Consider the following 26,003-nt stretch of genomic DNA (forward strand, 5'->3'; position numbering starts at 1 on the left):
CCTCAATGGAAGTCGTGTTCTGGGTTGTAATTTAGAATGGAATGTGCCAGGAAAAAGACCCTTAAGTTTGTCTCACTATTTCTTGTTCGGTTTTTTTTTCATTTAATTTTTATTTTTTATCACAGCAAGTTTGATTACAATGTTTGGCTTGTTGTAGGTGTGCAAGATGTGGTTCTTTTACGCATATACATATGTCTGTTCTTCCTGGGATCCTTTTCCATGTACGTTATGACAGAATGTTGACTAATCTTCTCTTGGTATTCCGTAGGTGTTTGGTGTCTATATATTTCAACTGTGTTTGTATATGTCTCTTAACCCCAATATCCTAATGTATCCAATCCTCACACCTTTCCATTGGTGAACCATAAGTTTGTTTAATGAATCTGTGATTGCCCTTCTCTGTGGAAATATCTTCACTAGTATCAAGTTTTAGGTAACACCTATAAGTGATATCATACGATATGTGTCTTTCTCTTTCTGACTTACTACAAGTCACGTGATTACCTCTAGACTCATCTACGGTGCTGCAAATGGCATTGTGTCCTTTTTTTCCTTGGCTAATATTCTGTCTGTACATGTACCAGTTCTTCTTTGACCACTCATCTGTTGATGGACTTTTTGGTTGCTCCCATGTCATGGCTATTGTAATGCTGCAGCAATGCACATTTGCCTGCCTGTGTCTTTCCAATTCTGTCTTCTTAGGTTATAGGCCCAGGAGTTCGCCTGCTGGATCATATGGTAGCAAAATGTTTACCTTGTACAGGCACCGCCATTCTGTTCTCATTAGTGGCTCTTACCAGGTTACGTCCCACTTAAAGTTGAGGTGATGCTCTTCTCCACAACACCTTCAGCGTTTATTGTTTGGAGTATTTTTGCTGAAGTTTATTCTGACTAGTGTGAGCTGATACCACTTTGTGCTTGGATTTGCATGCATCTCATAATACCTTGAAATTGAGCTTTCTGGCATGTCCTTTTTTTCTTCAAACTGTGAGTACAGCTTACCTCTTCAAATTGTTTTCGGGAAGTAGGTGTGACATTTAGAAATATTTTGGCCATTACCTCCCTCAAGACATTATGAGGGCAGGTTTCATTCACAGCCCTCCAGTACTGGTGCATATGAAGTGACCCTTAGCACAGGTTTTAAAGCTGCTGTTGCAGGTAACGGCCAGAGGGTGGCAGCATTTCTGCTTTTCCCAATCTGTTAACTAGGGAAACAGACCATCCTGGCAGTGGTGTTCCTCGGTTCTATATTAGAGTGGAATGTGCCCCCAAAAGCTGATGTCTCCTTACTTATGTTTGTTTTAGAAATTGAATTTCTATATATTTTTTTATTGGAGTCATATTCCATTGTGTTCATGGACCACTTCTTCTTTGAGCATTCCTCTGTTGATGGACATTTTTGTAGCTTCCAAGTGTTGGCTATGGTAAATATTGCTGGAGTGCAGGATTGCCAGCATGTGTCTTTTCTTTTTTGTGGTACATGGGCCTCTCACTGCCGTGGGCCCTCCCATTGCAGAGCACAGGCTCCGGACGCACAGGCCCAGCAGCCATAGCTCACGGGAACAGCCGCTCCGCGGCATGTGGGATCTTCCCGAATCGGGGCATGAACCCATGTCCCCTGCACTGGCAGGCGGACTCTCATCCACTGCGCCACCAGTGAATCCCAGCCTGTCTTTTTGATTCTCATCCCCTCAGGCGAAAGGCCCAGCAGTGGGTATACTTGATTGAATGGTAGCTTAGTATTTATCTTTACAAGGCACGTCATTTTTGTTTTCATGACTGGCTCTTACCATGTCCCACGTTGAAGCAAGGGTAGGCATTTCTCCAAAACCCCTTCAGCATTTATTGTTTGCAGAATTTTTCCTGATGGGCATTCTGACTGCTGTGAGCTGATAGGTTTTTGTCATTTGGATTTACATATCTTTAATTATTCCTAATGTTTAGCATTTTCCCATGCCTTTTTAAATTTCTGGCAGAGAAAAACAGAAAAAAAAAACGGAGAGTACAGTTAAACTCTTGAAATTGTCTTCTTGGATGGTTGCCCTCTTTTGAATGTTCTGGTCAATTTTCGACCCCATGTTTGTTTTTGAGGGCAGGTGTTATTCACAGGCCTGCAATGAGTGTGACTATTTAGTGACCATTAGCAGTGGGTTTAAAGCTGCTGTTGTGGGAAATGGCCACAAGGCGGCAGCGTTTCTCCACTCCCAAGTCTGGTTCCTAGGGCAGCAGAGCCTTTCTGGGACCAATGGAATACAGAAGAAGGCATCATTGAAGTCTAATACAGAATACCATGTCCTGGTGGATGGTAGAATGACCAGTAGGGTCTAGGAATTAGGAACTACTGGATGTATATCCTCGGTGGCTTCACTGACTGTCCTAACATCCTTTACCAGGTCCCCAGCAGCCCACGGGTCTCTCGTGGTCAGGCCCCTCCCAGGATATGGGGCTCACCTGGGCAGGGCCCCAGCAGCCAACGGGGTTCTCATGTTCAGGCCACTCCCAGGGTATGGAGCTCAGCTGTGAAACTACCCAGCAGCCCATGAGGCTCTCGTGCTTAGGCACCTCCCATGATACAGAGCTCCCGTGGGCAGGTACCATGGCAGGGCTGGGCACACAGGAACCGTGCACATAGCCCTCATTGCAGAGCACCCCAGAACGCCTGTCACGCAGAGCTGACACAGAGCACCTCAGAGCAGGACTTGAACTAACCAACAGCAGCTCCGACAGGTCTCTGACCCTGGGCATCACTCTGTGCAGCCTCCCTCTGCCTGGTCTTCCAGAGACTTCCACTGCAGCCGGGGCACCAGGCCTTTGTCTCCAACCATCCCCCCTCCTCTCCCTGACTCCTGGGTTCCTCTCATTAGGATTAGGTCTTCTTGAAATTGTCTCCCACTCATGGGCCAGATAAAATGATGAGAAAACAAGCCGGAGATGCAGCCCCTTGTCTATCCTGACTCTCAGGAGCCCACACCTGTTCCTTGGAACTGGCCGTTTCAGCGAGGTCCATTTTCTGCAATGTGAGCCACTGAGGGGTGAGGATTGGCTGACCGGAGCAGCCTGTCCCTACCGGCCAGCCCTCCCCAGGTGTGCCTGGGTTGAGGTCAATAGAAACACCGCTCCAGGGAGCAACAGCGCCTGCAGCTGTGCCTGACGCCATATTCTCTGCCCTGTCAGCAGTCTCGGGGCTGTGCTTGTGGGAGGGAGTGAGGGGGCACGGTTTTGTGGGTGGCCCGGTGTGAGAGGGGCTCTGCTGGACTTTCTGCAGGAGTTGCCAGACTGCCACCTGCTAAAGAAGAGGATGGGTCACCCATACCTTCCGCTGGAATTTCTCCGCGGGCAGAGGTGAGGGAGGAACAAAGCAGTGGGGGCCAAGACAGGACGGATATCTCAGGCAGGGAAATGGAAAGTTTTCAGAAGAGCGCCTGGGACCAGGATCATCCTGGCTGGCCTGCAGGCATCAAGTCAGCCTGCATGCTTTCGCTGGTGTGGATCCACGGCCCTTCCTCTATGCTTTCAAGTCCTTGTACATATTCAGGTGTTTTACCTGGGAAGGGAGGGAACAGTTCAGCAGCAGCTGGCTGGGGGCTCAGCTCACGTTTACTCACAGACGCCTATGTACGGTCCCCCAGCTTTGCAATGAGGACGCTCCTTGCGGGGGTGGGGGGGGGCTGCTGGCTGCATGGGAGATAATTCCCTACCTCTGACCAACTTCAGAATTGTTTACCACTGGAGCAAGTGCCCTGATAGGGTTTTCCTCTGTATAACTAGTGGGTTCTGTTTATTTTTTCTGTTTTGTTTCAAGGTAGATTTTATTCCTCATTTATGTATTTATAGATATAAGCATGGAAATAATTCATTCATACAAATACATCTGTGTGAAGGGAAGAACGCTTTTCTGTTTTATTTTTAAATTTTATTTGTTTTTAAAAATTTTGAAATTTAGTATTATTTATTTTTTTAGACAGCAGGTTATTATTAGTTATCTATTTTATACATATACATGTATACAGGTCAATCCCAATCTCCCAACTCATCCCACCACCACCACCCCATGGCTTCCCCCCCTTGGTTTCCATACATTTGTTCTCTAACCCTGTGTCTCTAATTCTGCCCTGCAAACCGGTTCATCTGTACCAGTTTTCTAGGTTCCACATATATGCATTAATACACAATATTTGTTTTTCTCTTTCTGACTTACTTCTCTCGGTATGACAGTCTCTAGATCCATCCACGTCTCTACAAATGACCCCGTTTCATTCCTTTTTATGGCTGAGTAATATTCCATTTTATATATGTACCACATCTTTATCCATTCGTCTGTCTGTGGGCATTTAGGTTGCTTCCATTACCTGGCTATTGTAAATAGTGCTGCAATGAACATTGTGGTGAATGTGTCTTTTGGATTTATGGTTTTCTCTGGGTATATGCCCAGAAGTGGGATTGCTGGATCATATGGTAATTGTATTTTTAGTTTTTCTAATGAACCTCCATACTGTTCTCCATAGTGACTGTATCAATTGACATGCCCACCTATAGTGGAAGAGGGATCCATGTGTCCACACCCTCCGCAGCATTTGTAGTTTGTCGATTTTCTGATGATGCCCATTCTAACAGGTGTGAGGTGATACCTCATTGAAGTTTTGACTTGCATTTCTCTAATAATTAGTGATGTTGAGCAGCTTTTCATGTGCATCCTGGCCATCTCTGGGTCTCCTTTGAAGAAATGTCTATTTAGATATTCTACCCATTTTTGAAGTGGGTTGTATATTTTTTAATATTAAGCTGCATGAGCTGTTTATATATATTGGAGATTAAACCTTTGTCCATTGATTCGTTTCCACATATTTCCTCCCATTCTGAGGGTTGCCTTTTTCCATTCCCGTTTTTTAACAAAAGAAAGAAAGAAAGAAAAAGAAGCAGAAAACAAATGTCCGTAAAATATGCCTCTTGAAACTGTCGTTTTGAAATATGGAGGTGTTTTGAATTTTTTGGTCGGTATACGACCCCAGGATTTGTTTTCAGGGCAGGTCTCATTTACAGGCCTGCAATTATTTTGAATATCAACTGACCATTAGCGCTGGGATTAAAGCTGCTGTTGTGTGAAACGGCCACAAGGTGGCAGCAGTTCTCCTTTACCAAATCTGGTGACTAGGGCAACAGAGCCTCAATGGAAGTCGTGTTCTAGGTTGTAATTTAGAATGGAATGTGCCAGGAAAAAGACCCTTAAGTTTGTCTCACTATTTCTTGTTGGGTTTTTTTTTCATTTAATTTTTATTTTTTAGCACAGCAAGTTTGATTACAATGTTTGGCTTGTTGTAGGTGTGCAAGATGTGGTTCTTTTACGCATATACATATGTCTGTTCTTCCTGGGATCCTTTTCCATGTACGTTATGACAGAATGTTGACTAATCTTCTCTTGGTATTCCGTAGGTGTTTGGTGTCTATATATTTCACCTGTGTTTGTATATGTCTCTTAACCCCAATATCCTAATGTATCCAATCCTCACACCTTTCCATTGGTGAACCATAAGTTTGTTTAATGAATCTGCGATTGCCCTTCTCTGTGGAAATATCTTCACTAGTATCAAGTTTTAGGTAACACCTATAAGTGATATCATACGATATGTGTCTTTCTCTTTCTGACTTACTACAAGTCACGTGATTACCTCTAGACTCATCTACGGTGCTGCAAATGGCATTGTGTCCTTTTTTTCCTTGGCTAATATTCTGTCTGTACATGTACCAGTTCTTCTTTGACCACTCATCTGTTGATGGACTTTTTGGTTGCTCCCATGTCATGGCTATTGTAATGCTGCGGCAATACACATTTGCCTGCCTGTGTCTTTCCAATTCTGTCTTCTTAGGTTATAGGCCCAGGAGTTCGCCTGCTGGATCATATGGTTGCAAAATGTTTACCTTGTACAGGCACCGCCATTCTCTTCTCATTAGTGGCTCTTACCAGGTTACGTCCCCCTTAAAGTTGAGGTGATGCTCTTCTCCACAACACCTTCAGCGTTTATTGTTTGGAGTATTTTTGCTGAAGTTTATTCTGACTAGTGTGAGCTGATACCACTTTGTGCTTGGATTTGCATGCGTCTCATAATACCTTGAAATTGAGCTTTCTGGCATGTCCTTTTTTTCTTCAAACTGTGAGTACAGCTTACCTCTTCAAATTGTTTTCGGGAAGTAGGTGTGACATTTAGAAATATTTTGGCCATTACCTCCCTCAAGACATTATGAGGGCAGGTTTCATTCACAGCCCTCCAGTACTGGTGCATATGAAGTGACCCTTAGCACAGGTTTTAAAGCTGCTGTTGCAGGTAACGGCCAGAGGGTGGCAGCATTTATGCTTTTCCCAATCTGTTAACTAGGGAAACAGACCATCCTGGCAGTGGTGTTCCTCGGTTCTATATTAGAGTGGAATGTGCCCCCAAAAGCTGATGTCTCCTTACTTATGTTTGTTTTAGAAATCGAATTTCTCTATATTTTTTTATTGGAGTCATATTCCATTGTGTTCATGGACCACTTCTTCTTTGAGCATTCCTCTGTTGATGGACATTTTCGTAGCTTCCAAGTGTTGGCTATGGTAAATATTGCTGGAGTGCAGGATTGCCAGCATGTGTCTTTTCTTTTTTGTGGTACATGGGCCTCTCACTGCCGTGGGCCCTCCCATTGCAGAGCACAGGCTCCGGACGCACAGGCCCAGCAGCCATAGCTCACGGGAACAGCCGCTCCGCGGCATGTGGGATCTTCCCGAATCGGGGCATGAACCCATGTCCCCTGCACTGGCAGGCGGACTCTCATCCACTGCGCCACCAGTGAATCCCAGCCTGTCTTTTTGATTCTCATCCCCTCAGGCGAAAGGCCCAGCAGTGTGTATACTTGATTGAATGGTAGCTCAGTATTTATCTTTACAAGGCACGTCATTTTTGTTTTCATGACTGGCTCTTACCATGTCCCACGTTGAAGCAAGGGTAGGCATTTCTCCAAAACCCCTTCAGCATTTATTGTTTGCAGAATTTTTCCTGATGGGCATTCTGACTGCTGTGAGCTGATAGGTTTTTGTCATTTGGATTTACATATCTTTAATTATTCCTCATGTTTAGCATTTTCCCATGCCTTTTTAAATTTCTGGCAGAGAAAAACAGAAAAAAAAACGGAGAGTACAGTTAAACTCTTGAAATTGTCTTCTTGGATGGTTGCCCTCTTTTGAATGTTCTGGTCAATTTTCGACCCCATGTTTGTTTTTGAGGGCAGGTGTTATTCACAGGCCTGCAATGAGTGTGACTATTTAGTGACCATTAGCAGTGGGTTTAAAGCTGCTGTTGTGGGAAATGGCCACAAGGCGGCAGCGTTTCTCCACTCCCAAGTCTGGTTCCTAGGGCAGCAGAGCCTTTCTGGGACCAATGGAATACAGAAGAAGGCATCATTGAAGTCTAATACAGAATACCATGTCCTGGTGGATGGTAGAATGACCAGTAGGGTCTAGGAATTAGGAACTACTGGATGTATATCCTCGGTGGCTTCACTGACTGTCCTAACATCCTTTACCAGGTCCCCAGCAGCCCACGGGGCTCTCGTGGTCAGGCCCCTCCCAGGATATGGGGCTCACCTGGGCAGGGCCCCAGCAGCCAACGGGGTTCTCATGTTCAGGCCACTCCCAGGGTATGGAGCTCAGCTGTGAAACTACCCAGCAGCCCATGAGGCTCTCGTGCTTAGGCACCTCCCATGATACAGAGCTCCCGTGGGCAGGTACCATGGCAGGGCTGGGCACACAGGAACCGTGCACATAGCCCTCATTGCAGAGCACCCCAGAACGCCTGTCACGCAGAGCTGACACAGAGCACCTCAGAGCAGGACTTGAACTAACCAACAGCAGCTCCGACAGGTCTCTGACCCTGGGCATCACTCTGTGCAGCCTCCCTCTGCCTGGTCTTCCAGAGACTTCCACTGCAGCCGGGGCACCAGGCCTTTGTCTCCAACCATCCCCCCTCCTCTCCCTGACTCCTGGGTTCCTCTCATTAGGATTAGGTCTTCTTGAAATTGTCTCCCACTCATGGGCCAGATAAAATGATGAGAAAACAAGCCGGAGATGCAGCCCCTTGTCTATCCTGACTCTCAGGAGCCCACACCTGTTCCTTGGAACTGGCCGTTTCAGCGAGGTCCATTTTCTGCAATGTGAGCCACTGAGGGGTGAGGATTGGCTGACCGGAGCAGCCTGTCCCTACCGGCCAGCCCTCCCCAGGTGTGCCTGGGTTGAGGTCAATAGAAACACCGCTCCAGGGAGCAACAGCGCCTGCAGCTGTGCCTGACGCCATATTCTCTGCCCTGTCAGCAGTCTCGGGGCTGTGCTTGTGGGAGGGAGTGAGGGGGCACGGTTTTGTGGGTGGCCCGGTGTGAGAGGGGCTCTGCTGGACTTTCTGCAGGAGTTGCCAGACTGCCACCTGCTAAAGAAGAGGATGGGTCACCCATACCTTCCGCTGGAATTTCTCCGCGGGCAGAGGTGAGGGAGGAACAAAGCAGTGGGGGCCAAGACAGGACGGATATCTCAGGCAGGGAAATGGAAAGTTTTCAGAAGAGCGCCTGGGACCAGGATCATCCTGGCTGGCCTGCAGGCATCAAGTCAGCCTGCATGCTTTCGCTGGTGTGGATCCACGGCCCTTCCTCTATGCTTTCAAGTCCTTGTACATATTCAGGTGTTTTACCTGGGAAGGGAGGGAACAGTTCAGCAGCAGCTGGCTGGGGGCTCAGCTCACGTTTACTCACAGACGCCTATGTACGGTCCCCCAGCTTTGCAATGAGGACGCTCCTTGCGGGGGTGGGGGGGGCTGCTGGCTGCATGGGAGATAATTCCCTACCTCTGACCAACTTCAGAATTGTTTACCACTGGAGCAAGTGCCCTGATAGGGTTTTCCTCTGTATAACTAGTGGGTTCTGTTTATTTTTTCTGTTTTGTTTCAAGGTAGATTTTATTCCTCATTTATGTATTTATAGATATAAGCATGGAAATAATTCATTCATACAAATACATCTGTGTGAAGGGAAGAACGCTTTTCTGTTTTATTTTTAAATTTTATTTGTTTTTAAAAATTTTGAAATTTAGTATTATTTATTTTTTTAGACAGCAGGTTATTATTAGTTATCTATTTTATACATATACATGTATACAGGTCAATCCCAATCTCCCAACTCATCCCACCACCACCACCCCATGGCTTCCCCCCCTTGGTTTCCATACATTTGTTCTCTAACCCTGTGTCTCTAATTCTGCCCTGCAAACCGGTTCATCTGTACCAGTTTTCTAGGTTCCACATATATGCATTAATACACAATATTTGTTTTTCTCTTTCTGACTTACTTCTCTCGGTATGACAGTCTCTAGATCCATCCACGTCTCTACAAATGACCCCGTTTCATTCCTTTTTATGGCTGAGTAATATTCCATTTTATATATGTACCACATCTTTATCCATTCGTCTGTCTGTGGGCATTTAGGTTGCTTCCATTACCTGGCTATTGTAAATAGTGCTGCAATGAACATTGTGGTGAATGTGTCTTTTGGATTTATGGTTTTCTCTGGGTATATGCCCAGAAGTGGGATTGCTGGATCATATGGTAATTGTATTTTTAGTTTTTCTAATGAACCTCCATACTGTTCTCCATAGTGACTGTATCAATTGACATGCCCACCTATAGTGGAAGAGGGATCCATGTGTCCACACCCTCCGCAGCATTTGTAGTTTGTCGATTTTCTGATGATGCCCATTCTAACAGGTGTGAGGTGATACCTCATTGAAGTTTTGACTTGCATTTCTCTAATAATTAGTGATGTTGAGCAGCTTTTCATGTGCATCCTGGCCATCTCTGGGTCTCCTTTGAAGAAATGTCTATTTAGATATTCTACCCATTTTTGAAGTGGGTTGTATATTTTTTAATATTAAGCTGCATGAGCTGTTTATATATATTGGAGATTAAACCTTTGTCCATTGATTCGTTTCCACATATTTCCTCCCATTCTGAGGGTTGCCTTTTTCCATTCCCGTTTTTTAACAAAAGAAAGAAAGAAAGAAAAAGAAGCAGAAAACAAATGTCCGTAAAATATGCCTCTTGAAACTGTCGTTTTGAAATATGGAGGTGTTTTGAATTTTTTGGTCGGTATACGACCCCAGGATTTGTTTTCAGGGCAGGTCTCATTTACAGGCCTGCAATTATTTTGAATATCAACTGACCATTAGCGCTGGGATTAAAGCTGCTGTTGTGTGAAACGGCCACAAGGTGGCAGCAGTTCTCCTTTACCAAATCTGGTGACTAGGGCAACAGAGCCTCAATGGAAGTCGTGTTCTGGGTTGTAATTTAGAATGGAATGTGCCAGGAAAAAGACCCTTAAGTTTGTCTCACTATTTCTTGTTGGGTTTTTTTTTCATTTAATTTTTATTTTTTAGCACAGCAAGTTTGATTACAATGTTTGGCTTGTTGTAGGTGTGCAAGATGTGGTTCTTTTACGCATATACATATGTCTGTTCTTCCTGGGATCCTTTTCCATGTACGTTATGACAGAATGTTGACTAATCTTCTCTTGGTATTCCGTAGGTGTTTGGTGTCTATATATTTCACCTGTGTTTGTATATGTCTCTTAACCCCAATATCCTAATGTATCCAATCCTCACACCTTTCCATTGGTGAACCATAAGTTTGTTTAATGAATCTGCGATTGCCCTTCTCTGTGGAAATATCTTCACTAGTATCAAGTTTTAGGTAACACCTATAAGTGATATCATACGATATGTGTCTTTCTCTTTCTGACTTACTACAAGTCACGTGATTACCTCTAGACTCATCTACGGTGCTGCAAATGGCATTGTGTCCTTTTTTTCCTTGGCTAATATTCTGTCTGTACATGTACCAGTTCTTCTTTGACCACTCATCTGTTGATGGACTTTTTGGTTGCTCCCATGTCATGGCTATTGTAATGCTGCGGCAATACACATTTGCCTGCCTGTGTCTTTCCAATTCTGTCTTCTTAGGTTATAGGCCCAGGAGTTCGCCTGCTGGATCATATGGTTGCAAAATGTTTACCTTGTACAGGCACCGCCATTCTCTTCTCATTAGTGGCTCTTACCAGGTTACGTCCCCCTTAAAGTTGAGGTGATGCTCTTCTCCACAACACCTTCAGCGTTTATTGTTTGGAGTATTTTTGCTGAAGTTTATTCTGACTAGTGTGAGCTGATACCACTTTGTGCTTGGATTTGCATGCGTCTCATAATACCTTGAAATTGAGCTTTCTGGCATGTCCTTTTTTTCTTCAAACTGTGAGTACAGCTTACCTCTTCAAATTGTTTTCGGGAAGTAGGTGTGACATTTAGAAATATTTTGGCCATTACCTCCCTCAAGACATTATGAGGGCAGGTTTCATTCACAGCCCTCCAGTACTGGTGCATATGAAGTGACCCTTAGCACAGGTTTTAAAGCTGCTGTTGCAGGTAACGGCCAGAGGGTGGCAGCATTTATGCTTTTCCCAATCTGTTAACTAGGGAAACAGACCATCCTGGCAGTGGTGTTCCTCGGTTCTATATTAGAGTGGAATGTGCCCCCAAAAGCTGATGTCTCCTTACTTATGTTTGTTTTAGAAATCGAATTTCTCTATATTTTTTTATTGGAGTCATATTCCATTGTGTTCATGGACCACTTCTTCTTTGAGCATTCCTCTGTTGATGGACATTTTCGTAGCTTCCAAGTGTTGGCTATGGTAAATATTGCTGGAGTGCAGGATTGCCAGCATGTGTCTTTTCTTTTTTGTGGTACATGGGCCTCTCACTGCCGTGGGCCCTCCCATTGCAGAGCACAGGCTCCGGACGCACAGGCCCAGCAGCCATAGCTCACGGGAACAGCCGCTCCGCGGCATGTGGGATCTTCCCGAATCGGGGCATGAACCCATGTCCCCTGCACTGGCAGGCGGACTCTCATCCACTGCGCCACCAGTGAATCCCAGCCTGTCTTTTTGATTCTCATCCCCTCAGGCGAAAGGCCCAGCAGTGTGTATACTTGATTGAATGGTAGCTCAGTATTTATCTTTACAAGGCACGTCATTTTTGTTTTCATGACTGGCTCTTACCATGTCCCACGTTGAAGCAAGGGTAGGCATTTCTCCAAAACCCCTTCAGCATTTATTGTTTGCAGAATTTTTCCTGATGGGCATTCTGACTGCTGTGAGCTGATAGGTTTTTGTCATTTGGATTTACATATCTTTAATTATTCCTCATGTTTAGCATTTTCCCATGCCTTTTTAAATTTCTGGCAGAGAAAAACAGAAAAAAAAACGGAGAGTACAGTTAAACTCTTGAAATTGTCTTCTTGGATGGTTGCCCTCTTTTGAATGTTCTGGTCAATTTTCGACCCCATGTTTGTTTTTGAGGGCAGGTGTTATTCACAGGCCTGCAATGAGTGTGACTATTTAGTGACCATTAGCAGTGGGTTTAAAGCTGCTGTTGTGGGAAATGGCCACAAGGCGGCAGCGTTTCTCCACTCCCAAGTCTGGTTCCTAGGGCAGCAGAGCCTTTCTGGGACCAATGGAATACAGAAGAAGGCATCATTGAAGTCTAATACAGAATACCATGTCCTGGTGGATGGTAGAATGACCAGTAGGGTCTAGGAATTAGGAACTACTGGATGTATATCCTCGGTGGCTTCACTGACTGTCCTAACATCCTTTACCAGGTCCCCAGCAGCCCACGGGGCTCTCGTGGTCAGGCCCCTCCCAGGATATGGGGCTCACCTGGGCAGGGCCCCAGCAGCCAACGGGGTTCTCATGTTCAGGCCACTCCCAGGGTATGGAGCTCAGCTGTGAAACTACCCAGCAGCCCATGAGGCTCTCGTGCTTAGGCACCTCCCATGATACAGAGCTCCCGTGGGCAGGTACCATGGCAGGGCTGGGCACACAGGAACCGTGCACATAGCCCTCATTGCAGAGCACCCCAGAACGCCTGTCACGCAGAGCTGACACAGAGCACCTCAGAGCAGGACTTGAACTAACCAACAGCAGCTCCGACAGGTCTCTGACCCTGGGCATCACTCTGTGCAGCCTCCCTCTGCCTGGTCTTCCAGAGACTTCCACTGCAGCCGGGGCACCAGGCCTTTGTCTCCAACCATCCCCCCTCCTCTCCCTGACTCCTGGGTTCCTCTCATTAGGATTAGGTCTTCTTGAAATTGTCTCCCACTCATGGGCCAGATAAAATGATGAGAAAACAAGCCGGAGATGCAGCCCCTTGTCTATCCTGACTCTCAGGAGCCCACACCTGTTCCTTGGAACTGGCCGTTTCAGCGAGGTCCATTTTCTGCAATGTGAGCCACTGAGGGGTGAGGATTGGCTGACCGGAGCAGCCTGTCCCTACCGGCCAGCCCTCCCCAGGTGTGCCTGGGTTGAGGTCAATAGAAACACCGCTCCAGGGAGCAACAGCGCCTGCAGCTGTGCCTGACGCCATATTCTCTGCCCTGTCAGCAGTCTCGGGGCTGTGCTTGTGGGAGGGAGTGAGGGGGCACGGTTTTGTGGGTGGCCCGGTGTGAGAGGGGCTCTGCTGGACTTTCTGCAGGAGTTGCCAGACTGCCACCTGCTAAAGAAGAGGATGGGTCACCCATACCTTCCGCTGGAATTTCTCCGCGGGCAGAGGTGAGGGAGGAACAAAGCAGTGGGGGCCAAGACAGGACGGATATCTCAGGCAGGGAAATGGAAAGTTTTCAGAAGAGCGCCTGGGACCAGGATCATCCTGGCTGGCCTGCAGGCATCAAGTCAGCCTGCATGCTTTCGCTGGTGTGGATCCACGGCCCTTCCTCTATGCTTTCAAGTCCTTGTACATATTCAGGTGTTTTACCTGGGAAGGGAGGGAACAGTTCAGCAGCAGCTGGCTGGGGGCTCAGCTCACGTTTACTCACAGACGCCTATGTACGGTCCCCCAGCTTTGCAATGAGGACGCTCCTTGCGGGGGTGGGGGGGGCTGCTGGCTGCATGGGAGATAATTCCCTACCTCTGACCAACTTCAGAATTGTTTACCACTGGAGCAAGTGCCCTGATAGGGTTTTCCTCTGTATAACTAGTGGGTTCTGTTTATTTTTTCTGTTTTGTTTCAAGGTAGATTTTATTCCTCATTTATGTATTTATAGATATAAGCATGGAAATAATTCATTCATACAAATACATCTGTGTGAAGGGAAGAACGCTTTTCTGTTTTATTTTTAAATTTTATTTGTTTTTAAAAATTTTGAAATTTAGTATTATTTATTTTTTTAGACAGCAGGTTATTATTAGTTATCTATTTTATACATATACATGTATACAGGTCAATCCCAATCTCCCAACTCATCCCACCACCACCACCCCATGGCTTCCCCCCCTTGGTTTCCATACATTTGTTCTCTAACCCTGTGTCTCTAATTCTGCCCTGCAAACCGGTTCATCTGTACCAGTTTTCTAGGTTCCACATATATGCATTAATACACAATATTTGTTTTTCTCTTTCTGACTTACTTCTCTCGGTATGACAGTCTCTAGATCCATCCACGTCTCTACAAATGACCCCGTTTCATTCCTTTTTATGGCTGAGTAATATTCCATTTTATATATGTACCACATCTTTATCCATTCGTCTGTCTGTGGGCATTTAGGTTGCTTCCATTACCTGGCTATTGTAAATAGTGCTGCAATGAACATTGTGGTGAATGTGTCTTTTGGATTTATGGTTTTCTCTGGGTATATGCCCAGAAGTGGGATTGCTGGATCATATGGTAATTGTATTTTTAGTTTTTCTAATGAACCTCCATACTGTTCTCCATAGTGACTGTATCAATTGACATGCCCACCTATAGTGGAAGAGGGATCCATGTGTCCACACCCTCCGCAGCATTTGTAGTTTGTCGATTTTCTGATGATGCCCATTCTAACAGGTGTGAGGTGATACCTCATTGAAGTTTTGACTTGCATTTCTCTAATAATTAGTGATGTTGAGCAGCTTTTCATGTGCATCCTGGCCATCTCTGGGTCTCCTTTGAAGAAATGTCTATTTAGATATTCTACCCATTTTTGAAGTGGGTTGTATTTTTTTTAATATTAAGCTGCATGAGCTGTTTATATATATTGGAGATTAAACCTTTGTCCATTGATTCGTTTCCACATATTTCCTCCCATTCTGAGGGTTGCCTTTTTCCATTCCCGTTTTTTAACAAAAGAAAGAAAGAAAGAAAAAGAAGCAGAAAACAAATGTCCGTAAAATATGCCTCTTGAAACTGTCGTTTTGAAATATGGAGGTGTTTTGAATTTTTTGGTCGGTATACGACCCCAGGATTTGTTTTCAGGGCAGGTCTCATTTACAGGCCTGCAATTATTTTGAATATCAACTGACCATTAGCGCTGGGATTAAAGCTGCTGTTGTGTGAAACGGCCACAAGGTGGCAGCAGTTCTCCTTTACCAAATCTGGTGACTAGGGCAACAGAGCCTCAATGGAAGTCGTGTTCTGGGTTGTAATTTAGAATGGAATGTGCCAGGAAAAAGACCCTTAAGTTTGTCTCACTATTTCTTGTTGGGTTTTTTTTTCATTTAATTTTTATTTTTTAGCACAGCAAGTTTGATTACAATGTTTGGCTTGTTGTAGGTGTGCAAGATGTGGTTCTTTTACGCATATACATATGTCTGTTCTTCCTGGGATCCTTTTCCATGTACGTTATGACAGAATGTTGACTAATCTTCTCTTGGTATTCCGTAGGTGTTTGGTGTCTATATATTTCACCTGTGTTTGTATATGTCTCTTAACCCCAATATCCTAATGTATCCAATCCTCACACCTTTCCATTGGTGAACCATAAGTTTGTTTAATGAATCTGCGATTGCCCTTCTCTGTGGAAATATCTTCACTAGTATCAAGTTTTAGGTAACACCTATAAGTGATATCATACGATATGTGTCTTTCTCTTTCTGACTTACTACAAGTCACGTGATTACCTCTAGACTCATCTACGGTGCTGCAAATGGCATTGTGTCCTTTTTTTCCTTGGCTAATATTCTGTCTGTACATGTACCAGTTCTTCTTTGACCACTCATCTGTTGATGGACTTTTTGGTTGCTCCCATGTCATGGCTATTGTAATGCTGCGGCAATACACATTTGCCTGCCTGTGTCTTTCCAATTCTGTCTTCTTAGGTTATAGGCCCAGGAGTTCGCCTGCTGGATCATATGGTTGCAAAATGTTTACCTTGTACAGGCACCGCCATTCTCTTCTCATTAGTGGCTCTTACCAGGTTACGTCCCCCTTAAAGTTGAGGTGATGCTCTTCTCCACAACACCTTCAGCGTTTATTGTTTGGAGTATTTTTGCTGAAGTTTATTCTGACTAGTGTGAGCTGATACCACTTTGTGCTTGGATTTGCATGTGTCTCATAATACCTTGAAATTGAGCTTTCTGGCATGTCCTTTTTTTCTTCAAACTGTGAGTACAGCTTACCTCTTCAAATTGTTTTCGGGAAGTAGGTGTGACATTTAGAAATATTTTGGCCATTACCTCCCTCAAGACATTATGAGGGCAGGTTTCATTCACAGCCCTCCAGTACTGGTGCATATGAAGTGACCCTTAGCACAGGTTTTAAAGCTGCTGTTGCAGGTAACGGCCAGAGGGTGGCAGCATTTCTGCTTTTCCCAATCTGTTAACTAGGGAAACAGACCATCCTGGCAGTGGTGTTCCTCGGTTCTATATTAGAGTGGAATGTGCCCCCAAAAGCTGATGTCTCCTTACTTATGTTTGTTTTAGAAATCGAATTTCTATATATTTTTTTATTGGAGTCATATTCCATTGTGTTCATGGACCACTTCTTCTTTGAGCATTCCTCTGTTGATGGACATTTTCGTAGCTTCCAAGTGTTGGCTATGGTAAATATTGCTGGAGTGCAGGATTGCCAGCATGTGTCTTTTCTTTTTTGTGGTACATGGGCCTCTCACTGCCGTGGGCCCTCCCATTGCAGAGCACAGGCTCCGGACGCACAGGCCCAGCAGCCATAGCTCACGGGAACAGCCGCTCCGCGGCATGTGGGATCTTCCCGAATCGGGGCATGAACCCATGTCCCCTGCACTGGCAGGCGGACTCTCATCCACTGCGCCACCAGTGAATCCCAGCCTGTCTTTTTGATTCTCATCCCCTCAGGCGAAAGGCCCAGCAGTGGGTATACTTGATTGAATGGTAGCTCAGTATTTATCTTTACAAGGCACGTCATTTTTGTTTTCATGACTGGCTCTTACCATGTCCCACGTTGAAGCAAGGGTAGGCATTTCTCCAAAACCCCTTCAGCATTTATTGTTTGCAGAATTTTTCCTGATGGGCATTCTGACTGCTGTGAGCTGATAGGTTTTTGTCATTTGGATTTACATATCTTTAATTATTCCTAATGTTTAGCATTTTCCCATGCCTTTTTAAATTTCTGGCAGAGAAAAACAGAAAAAGAAATGGAGAGTACAGTTAAACTCTTGAAATTGTCTTCTTGGATGGTTGCCCTCTTTTGAATGTTCTGGTCAATTTTCGACCCCATGTTTGTTTTTGAGGGCAGGTGTTATTCACAGGCCTGCAATGAGTGTGACTATTTAGTGACCATTAGCAGTGGGTTTAAAGCTGCTGTTGTGGGAAATGGCCACAAGGCGGCAGCGTTTCTCCACTCCCAAGTCTGGTTCCTAGGGCAGCAGAGCCTTTCTGGGACCAATGGAATACAGAAGAAGGCATCATTGAAGTCTAATACAGAATACCATGTCCTGGTGGATGGTAGAATGACCAGTAGGGTCTAGGAATTAGGAACTACTGGATGTATATCCTCGGTGGCTTCACTGACTGTCCTAACATCCTTTACCAGGTCCCCAGCAGCCCACGGGTCTCTCGTGGTCAGGCCCCTCCCAGGATATGGGGCTCACCTGGGCAGGGCCCCAGCAGCCAACGGGGTTCTCATGTTCAGGCCACTCCCAGGGTATGGAGCTCAGCTGTGAAACTACCCAGCAGCCCATGAGGCTCTCGTGCTTAGGCACCTCCCATGATACAGAGCTCCCGTGGGCAGGTACCATGGCAGGGCTGGGCACACAGGAACCGTGCACATAGCCCTCATTGCAGAGCACCCCAGAACGCCTGTCACGCAGAGCTGACACAGAGCACCTCAGAGCAGGACTTGAACTAACCAACAGCAGCTCCGACAGGTCTCTGACCCTGGGCATCACTCTGTGCAGCCTCCCTCTGCCTGGTCTTCCAGAGACTTCCACTGCAGCCGGGGCACCAGGCCTTTGTCTCCAACCATCCCCCCTCCTCTCCCTGACCCCTGGGTTCCTCTCATTAGGATTAGGTCTTCTTGAAATTGTCTCCCACTCATGGGCCAGATAAAATGATGAGAAAACAAGCCGGAGATGCAGCCCCTTGTCTATCCTGACTCTCAGGAGCCCACACCTGTTCCTTGGAACTGGCCATTTCAGCGAGGTCCATTTTCTGCAATGTGAGCCACTGAGGGGTGAGGATTGGCTGACCGGAGCAGCCTGTCCCTACCGGCCAGCCCTCCCCAGGTGTGCCTGGGTTGAGGTCAATAGAAACACCGCTCCAGGGAGCAACAGCGCCTGCAGCTGTGCCTGACGCCATATTCTCTGCCCCGTCAGCAGTCTCGGGGCTGTGCTGGTGGGAGGGAGTGAGGGGGCACGGTTTTGTGGGTGGCCCGGTGTGAGAGGGGTTCTGCTGGACTTTCTGCAGGAGTTGCCAGACTGCCACCTGCTAAAGAAGAGGATGGGTCACCCATACCTTCCGCTGGAATTTCTCCGCGGGCAGAGGTGAGGGAGGAACAAAGCAGTGGGGGCCAAGACAGGACGGATATCTCAGGCAGGGAAATGGAAAGTTTTCAGAAGAGCGCCTGGGGCCAGGATCATCCTGGCTGGCCTGCAGGCACCAAGTCAGCCTGCATGCTTTCGCTGGTGTGGATCCACGGCCCTTCCTCTATGCTTTCAAGTCCTTGTACATATTCAGGTGTTTTACCTGGGAAGGGAGGGAACAGTTCAGCAGCAGCTGGCTGGGGGCTCAGCTCACGTTTACTCACAGACGCCTATGTACGGTCCCCCAGCTTTGCAATGAGGACGCTCCTTGCGGGGGTGGGGGGGGGGCTGCTGGCTGCATGGGAGATAATTCCCTACCTCTGACCAACTTCAGAATTGTTTACCACTGGAGCAAGTACCCTGATAGGGTTTTCCTCTGTGTAACTAGTGGTTTCTGTTTATTTTTTCTGTTTTGTTTCAAGGTAGATTTTATTCCTCATTTATGTATTTATAGATATAAGCATGGAAATAATTCATTCATACAAATACATCTGTGTGAAGGGAAGAACGCTTTTCTGTTTTATTTTTAAATTTTATTTGTTTTTAAAAATTTTGAAATTTAATATTATTTATTTTTTTAGACAGCAGGTTATTATTAGTTATCTATTTTATACATATACATGTATACAGGTCAATCCCAATCTCCCAACTCATCCCACCACCACCACCCCATGGCTTCCCCCCCTTGGTTTCCATACGTTTGTTCTCTAACCCTGTGTCTCTAATTCTGCCCTGCAAACCGGTTCATCTGTACCAGTTTTCTAGGTTCCACGTATATGCATTAATACACAATATTTGTTTTTCTCTTTCTGACTTACTTCTCTCGGTATGACAGTCTCTAGATCCATCCACGTCTCTACAAATGACCCCGTTTCATTCCTTTTTATGGCTGAGTAATATTCCATTTTATATATGTACCACATCTTTATCCATTCATCTGTCTGTGGGCATTTAGGTTGCTTCCATTACCTGGCTATTGTAAATAGTGCTGCAATGAACATTGTGGTGAATGTGTCTTTTGGATTTATGGTTTTCTCTGGGTATATGCCCAGAAGTGGGATTGCTGGATCATATGGTAATTGTATTTTTAGTTTTTCTAATGAACCTCCATACTGTTCTCCATAGTGACTGTATCAATTGACATGCCCACCAATAGTGGAAGAGGGATCCATGTGTCCACACCCTCCGCAGCATTTGTAGTTTGTAGATATTCTGATGATGCCCATTCTAACAGGTGTGAGGTGATACCTCATTGAAGTTTTGACTTGCATTTCTCTAATAATTAGTGATGTTGAGCAGCTTTTCATGTGCATCCTGGCCATCTCTGGGTCTCCTTTGAAGAAATGTCTTTTTAGATATTCTACCCATTTTTGAAGTGGGTTGTATTTTTTTTAATATTAAGCTGCATGAGCTGTTTATATATATTGGAGATTAAACCTTTGTCCATTGATTCGTTTCCACATATTTCCTCCCATTCTGAGGGTTGCCTTTTTCCATTCCCGTTTTTTAACAAAAGAAAGAAAGAAAGAAAAAGAGGCAGAACACAAATGTCCGTAAAATATGCCTCTTGAAACTGTCGTTTTGAAATATGGAGGTGTTTTGAATTTTTTGGTCGGTATACGACCCCAGGATTTGTTTTCAGGGCAGGTCTCATTTACAGGCCTGCAATTATTTTGAATATCAACTGACCATTAGCGCTGGGATTAAAGCTGCTGTTGTGTGAAACGGCCACAAGGTGGCAGCAGTTCTCCTTTACCAAATCTGGTGACTAGGGCAACAGAGCCTCAATGGAAGTCATGTTCTGGGTTGTAATTTAGAATGGAATGTGCCAGGAAAAAGACCCTTAAGTTTGTCTCACTATTTCTTGTTCGGTTTTTTTTTCATTTAATTTTTATTTTTTATCACAGCAAGTTTGATTACAATGTTTGGCTTGTTGTAGGTGTGCAAGATGTGGTTCTTTTATGCATATACATATGTCTGTTCTTCCTGGGATCCTTTTCCATGTACGTTATGACAGAATGTTGACTAATCTTCTCTTGGTATTCCGTAGGTGTTTGGTGTCTATATATTTCACCTGTGTTTGTATATGTCTCTTAACCCCAATATCCTAATGTATCCAATCCTCACACCTTTCCATTGGTGAACCATAAGTTTGTTTAATGAATCTGCGATTGCCCTTCTCTGTGGAAATATCTTCACTAGTATCAAGTTTTAGGTAACACCTATAAGTGATATCATACGATATGTGTCTTTCTCTTTCTGACTTACTACAAGTCACGTGATTACCTCTAGACTCATCTACGGTGCTGCAAATGGCATTGTGTCCTTTTTTTCCTTGGCTAATATTCTGTCTGTACATGTACCAGTTCTTCTTTGACCACTCATCTGTTGATGGACTTTTTGGTTGCTCCCATGTCATGGCTATTGTAATGCTGCGGCAATGCACATTTGCCTGCCTGTGTCTTTCCAATTCTGTCTTCTTAGGTTATAGGCCCAGGAGTTCGCCTGCTGGATCATATGGTAGCAAAATGTTTACCTTGTACAGGCACCGCCATTCTGTTCTCATTAGTGGCTCTTACCAGGTTACGTCCCACTTAAAGTTGAGGTGATGCTCTTCTCCACAACACCTTCAGCGTTTATTGTTTGGAGTATTTTTGCTGAAGTTTATTCTGACTAGTGTGAGCTGATACCACTTTGTGCTTGGATTTGCATGCGTCTCATAATACCTTGAAATTGAGCTTTCTGGCATGTCCTTTTTTTCTTCAAACTGTGAGTACAGCTTACCTCTTCAAATTGTTTTCGGGAAGTAGGTGTGACATTTAGAAATATTTTGGCCATTACCTCCCTCAAGACATTATGAGGGCAGGTTTCATTCACAGCCCTCCAGTACTGGTGCATATGAAGTGACCCTTAGCACAGGTTTTAAAGCTGCTGTTGCAGGTAACGGCCAGAGGGTGGCAGCATTTCTGCTTTTCCCAATCTGTTAACTAGGGAAACAGACCATCCTGGCAGTGGTGTTCCTCGGTTCTATATTAGAGTGGAATGTGCCCCCAAAAGCTGATGTCTCCTTACTTATGTTTGTTTTAGAAATTGAATTTCTATATATTTTTTTATTGGAGTCATATTCCATTGTGTTCATGGACCACTTCTTCTTTGAGCATTCCTCTGTTGATGGACATTTTTGTAGCTTCCAAGTGTTGGCTATGGTAAATATTGCTGGAGTGCAGGATTGCCAGCATGTGTCTTTTCTTTTTTGTGGTACATGGGCCTCTCACTGCCGTGGGCCCTCCCATTGCAGAGCACAGGCTCCGGACGCACAGGCCCAGCAGCCATAGCTCACGGGAACAGCCGCTCCGCGGCATGTGGGATCTTCCCGAATCGGGGCATGAACCCATGTCCCCTGCACTGGCAGGCGGACTCTCATCCACTGCGCCACCAGTGAATCCCAGCCTGTCTTTTTGATTCTCATCCCCTCAGGCGAAAGGCCCAGCAGTGGGTATACTTGATTGAATGGTAGCTCAGTATTTATCTTTACAAGGCACGTCATTTTTGTTTTCATGACTGGCTCTTACCATGTCCCACGTTGAAGCAAGGGTAGGCATTTCTCCAAAACCCCTTCAGCATTTATTGTTTGCAGAATTTTTCCTGATGGGCATTCTGACTGCTGTGAGCTGATAGGTTTTTGTCATTTGGATTTACATATCTTTAATTATTCCTAATGTTTAGCATTTTCCCATGCCTTTTTAAATTTCTGGCAGAGAAAAACAGAAAAAAAAAACGGAGAGTACAGTTAAACTCTTGAAATTGTCTTCTTGGATGGTTGCCCTCTTTTGAATGTTCTGGTCAATTTTCGACCCCATGTTTGTTTTTGAGGGCAGGTGTTATTCACAGGCCTGCAATGAGTGTGACTATTTAGTGACCATTAGCAGTGTGTTTAAAGCTGCTGTTGTGGGAAATGGCCACAAGGCGGCAGCGTTTCTCCACTCCCAAGTCTGGTTCCTAGGGCAGCAGAGCCTTTCTGGGACCAATGGAATACAGAAGAAGGCATCATTGAAGTCTAATACAGAATACCATGTCCTGGTGGATGGTAGAATGACCAGTAGGGTCTAGGAATTAGGAACTACTGGATGTATATCCTCGGTGGCTTCACTGACTGTCCTAACATCCTTTACCAGGTCCCCAGCAGCCCACGGGTCTCTCGTGGTCAGGCCCCTCCCAGGATATGGGGCTCACCTGGGCAGGGCCCCAGCAGCCAACGGGGTTCTCATGTTCAGGCCACTCCCAGGGTATGGAGCTCAGCTGTGAAACTACCCAGCAGCCCATGAGGCTCTCGTGCTTAGGCACCTCCCATGATACAGAGCTCCCGTGGGCAGGTACCATGGCAGGGCTGGGCACACAGGAACCGTGCACATAGCCCTCATTGCAGAGCACCCCAGAACGCCTGTCACGCAGAGCTGACACAGAGCACCTCAGAGCAGGACTTGAACTAACCAACAGCAGCTCCGACAGGTCTCTGACCCTGGGCATCACTCTGTGCAGCCTCCCTCTGCCTGGTCTTCCAGAGACTTCCACTGCAGCCGGGGCACCAGGCCTTTGTCTCCAACCATCCCCCCTCCTCTCCCTGACTCCTGGGTTCCTCTCATTAGGATTAGGTCTTCTTGAAATTGTCTCCCACTCATGGGCCAGATAAAATGATGAGAAAACAAGCCGGAGATGCAGCCCCTTGTCTATCCTGACTCTCAGGAGCCCACACCTGTTCCTTGGAACTGGCCGTTTCAGCGAGGTCCATTTTCTGCAATGTGAGCCACTGAGGGGTGAGGATTGGCTGACCGGAGCAGCCTGTCCCTACCGGCCAGCCCTCCCCAGGTGTGCCTGGGTTGAGGTCAATAGAAACACCGCTCCAGGGAGCAACAGCGCCTGCAGCTGTGCCTGACGCCATATTCTCTGCCCTGTCAGCAGTCTCGGGGCTGTGCTTGTGGGAGGGAGTGAGGGGGCACGGTTTTGTGGGTGGCCCGGTGTGAGAGGGGCTCTGCTGGACTTTCTGCAGGAGTTGCCAGACTGCCACCTGCTAAAGAAGAGGATGGGTCACCCATACCTTCCGCTGGAATTTCTCCGCGGGCAGAGGTGAGGGAGGAACAAAGCAGTGGGGGCCAAGACAGGACGGATATCTCAGGCAGGGAAATGGAAAGTTTTCAGAAGAGCGCCTGGGACCAGGATCATCCTGGCTGGCCTGCAGGCATCAAGTCAGCCTGCATGCTTTCGCTGGTGTGGATCCACGGCCCTTCCTCTATGCTTTCAAGTCCTTGTACATATTCAGGTGTTTTACCTGGGAAGGGAGGGAACAGTTCAGCAGCAGCTGGCTGGGGGCTCAGCTCACGTTTACTCACAGACGCCTATGTACGGTCCCCCAGCTTTGCAATGAGGACGCTCCTTGCGGGGGTGGGGGGGGGGGCTGCTGGCTGCATGGGAGATAATTCCCTACCTCTGACCAACTTCAGAATTGTTTACCACTGGAGCAAGTGCCCTGATAGGGTTTTCCTCTGTATAACTAGTGGGTTCTGTTTATTTTTTCTGTTTTGTTTCAAGGTAGATTTTATTCCTCATTTATGTATTTATAGATATAAGCATGGAAATAATTCATTCATACAAATACATCTGTGTGAAGGGAAGAACGCTTTTCTGTTTTATTTTTAAATTTTATTTGTTTTTAAAAATTTTGAAATTTAGTATTATTTATTTTTTTAGACAGCAGGTTATTATTAGTTATCTATTTTATACATATACATGTATACAGGTCAATCCCAATCTCCCAACTCATCCCACCACCACCACCCCATGGCTTCCCCCCCTTGGTTTCCATACATTTGTTCTCTAACCCTGTGTCTCTAATTCTGCCCTGCAAACCGGTTCATCTGTACCAGTTTTCTAGGTTCCACATATATGCATTAATACACAATATTTGTTTTTCTCTTTCTGACTTACTTCTCTCGGTATGACAGTCTCTAGATCCATCCACGTCTCTACAAATGACCCCGTTTCATTCCTTTTTATGGCTGAGTAATATTCCATTTTATATATGTACCACATCTTTATCCATTCGTCTGTCTGTGGGCATTTAGGTTGCTTCCATTACCTGGCTATTGTAAATAGTGCTGCAATGAACATTGTGGTGAATGTGTCTTTTGGATTTATGGTTTTCTCTGGGTATATGCCCAGAAGTGGGATTGCTGGATCATATGGTAATTGTATTTTTAGTTTTTCTAATGAACCTCCATACTGTTCTCCATAGTGACTGTATCAATTGACATGCCCACCTATAGTGGAAGAGGGATCCATGTGTCCACACCCTCCGCAGCATTTGTAGTTTGTCGATTTTCTGATGATGCCCATTCTAACAGGTGTGAGGTGATACCTCATTGAAGTTTTGACTTTCATTTCTCTAATAATTAGTGATGTTGAGCAGCTTTTCATGTGCATCCTGGCCATCTCTGGGTCTCCTTTGAAGAAATGTCTATTTAGATATTCTACCCATTTTTGAAGTGGGTTGTATTTTTTTTAATATTAAGCTGCATGAGCTGTTTATATATATTGGAGATTAAACCTTTGTCCATTGATTCGTTTCCACATATTTCCTCCCATTCTGAGGGTTGCCTTTTTCCATTCCCGTTTTTTAACAAAAGAAAGAAAGAAAGAAAAAGAAGCAGAAAACAAATGTCCGTAAAATATGCCTCTTGAAACTGTCGTTTTGAAATATGGAGGTGTTTTGAATTTTTTGGTCGGTATACGACCCCAGGATTTGTTTTCAGGGCAGGTCTCATTTACAGGCCTGCAATTATTTTGAATATCAACTGACCATTAGCGCTGGGATTAAAGCTGCTGTTGTGTGAAACGGCCACAAGGTGGCAGCAGTTCTCCTTTACCAAATCTGGTGACTAGGGCAACAGAGCCTCAATGGAAGTCGTGTTCTAGGTTGTAATTTAGAATGGAATGTGCCAGGAAAAAGACCCTTAAGTTTGTCTCACTATTTCTTGTTCGGTTTTTTTTTCATTTAATTTTTATTTTTTAGCACAGCAAGTTTGATTACAATGTTTGGCTTGTTGTAGGTGTGCAAGATGTGGTTCTTTTACGCATATACATATGT

The sequence above is a fragment of the Mesoplodon mirus genome, assembly GCF_964341445.2.
Source record: "Mesoplodon mirus genome assembly, chromosome: 4".
NCBI classification, from domain to species: Eukaryota; Metazoa; Chordata; class Mammalia; order Artiodactyla; family Ziphiidae; genus Mesoplodon; species Mesoplodon mirus.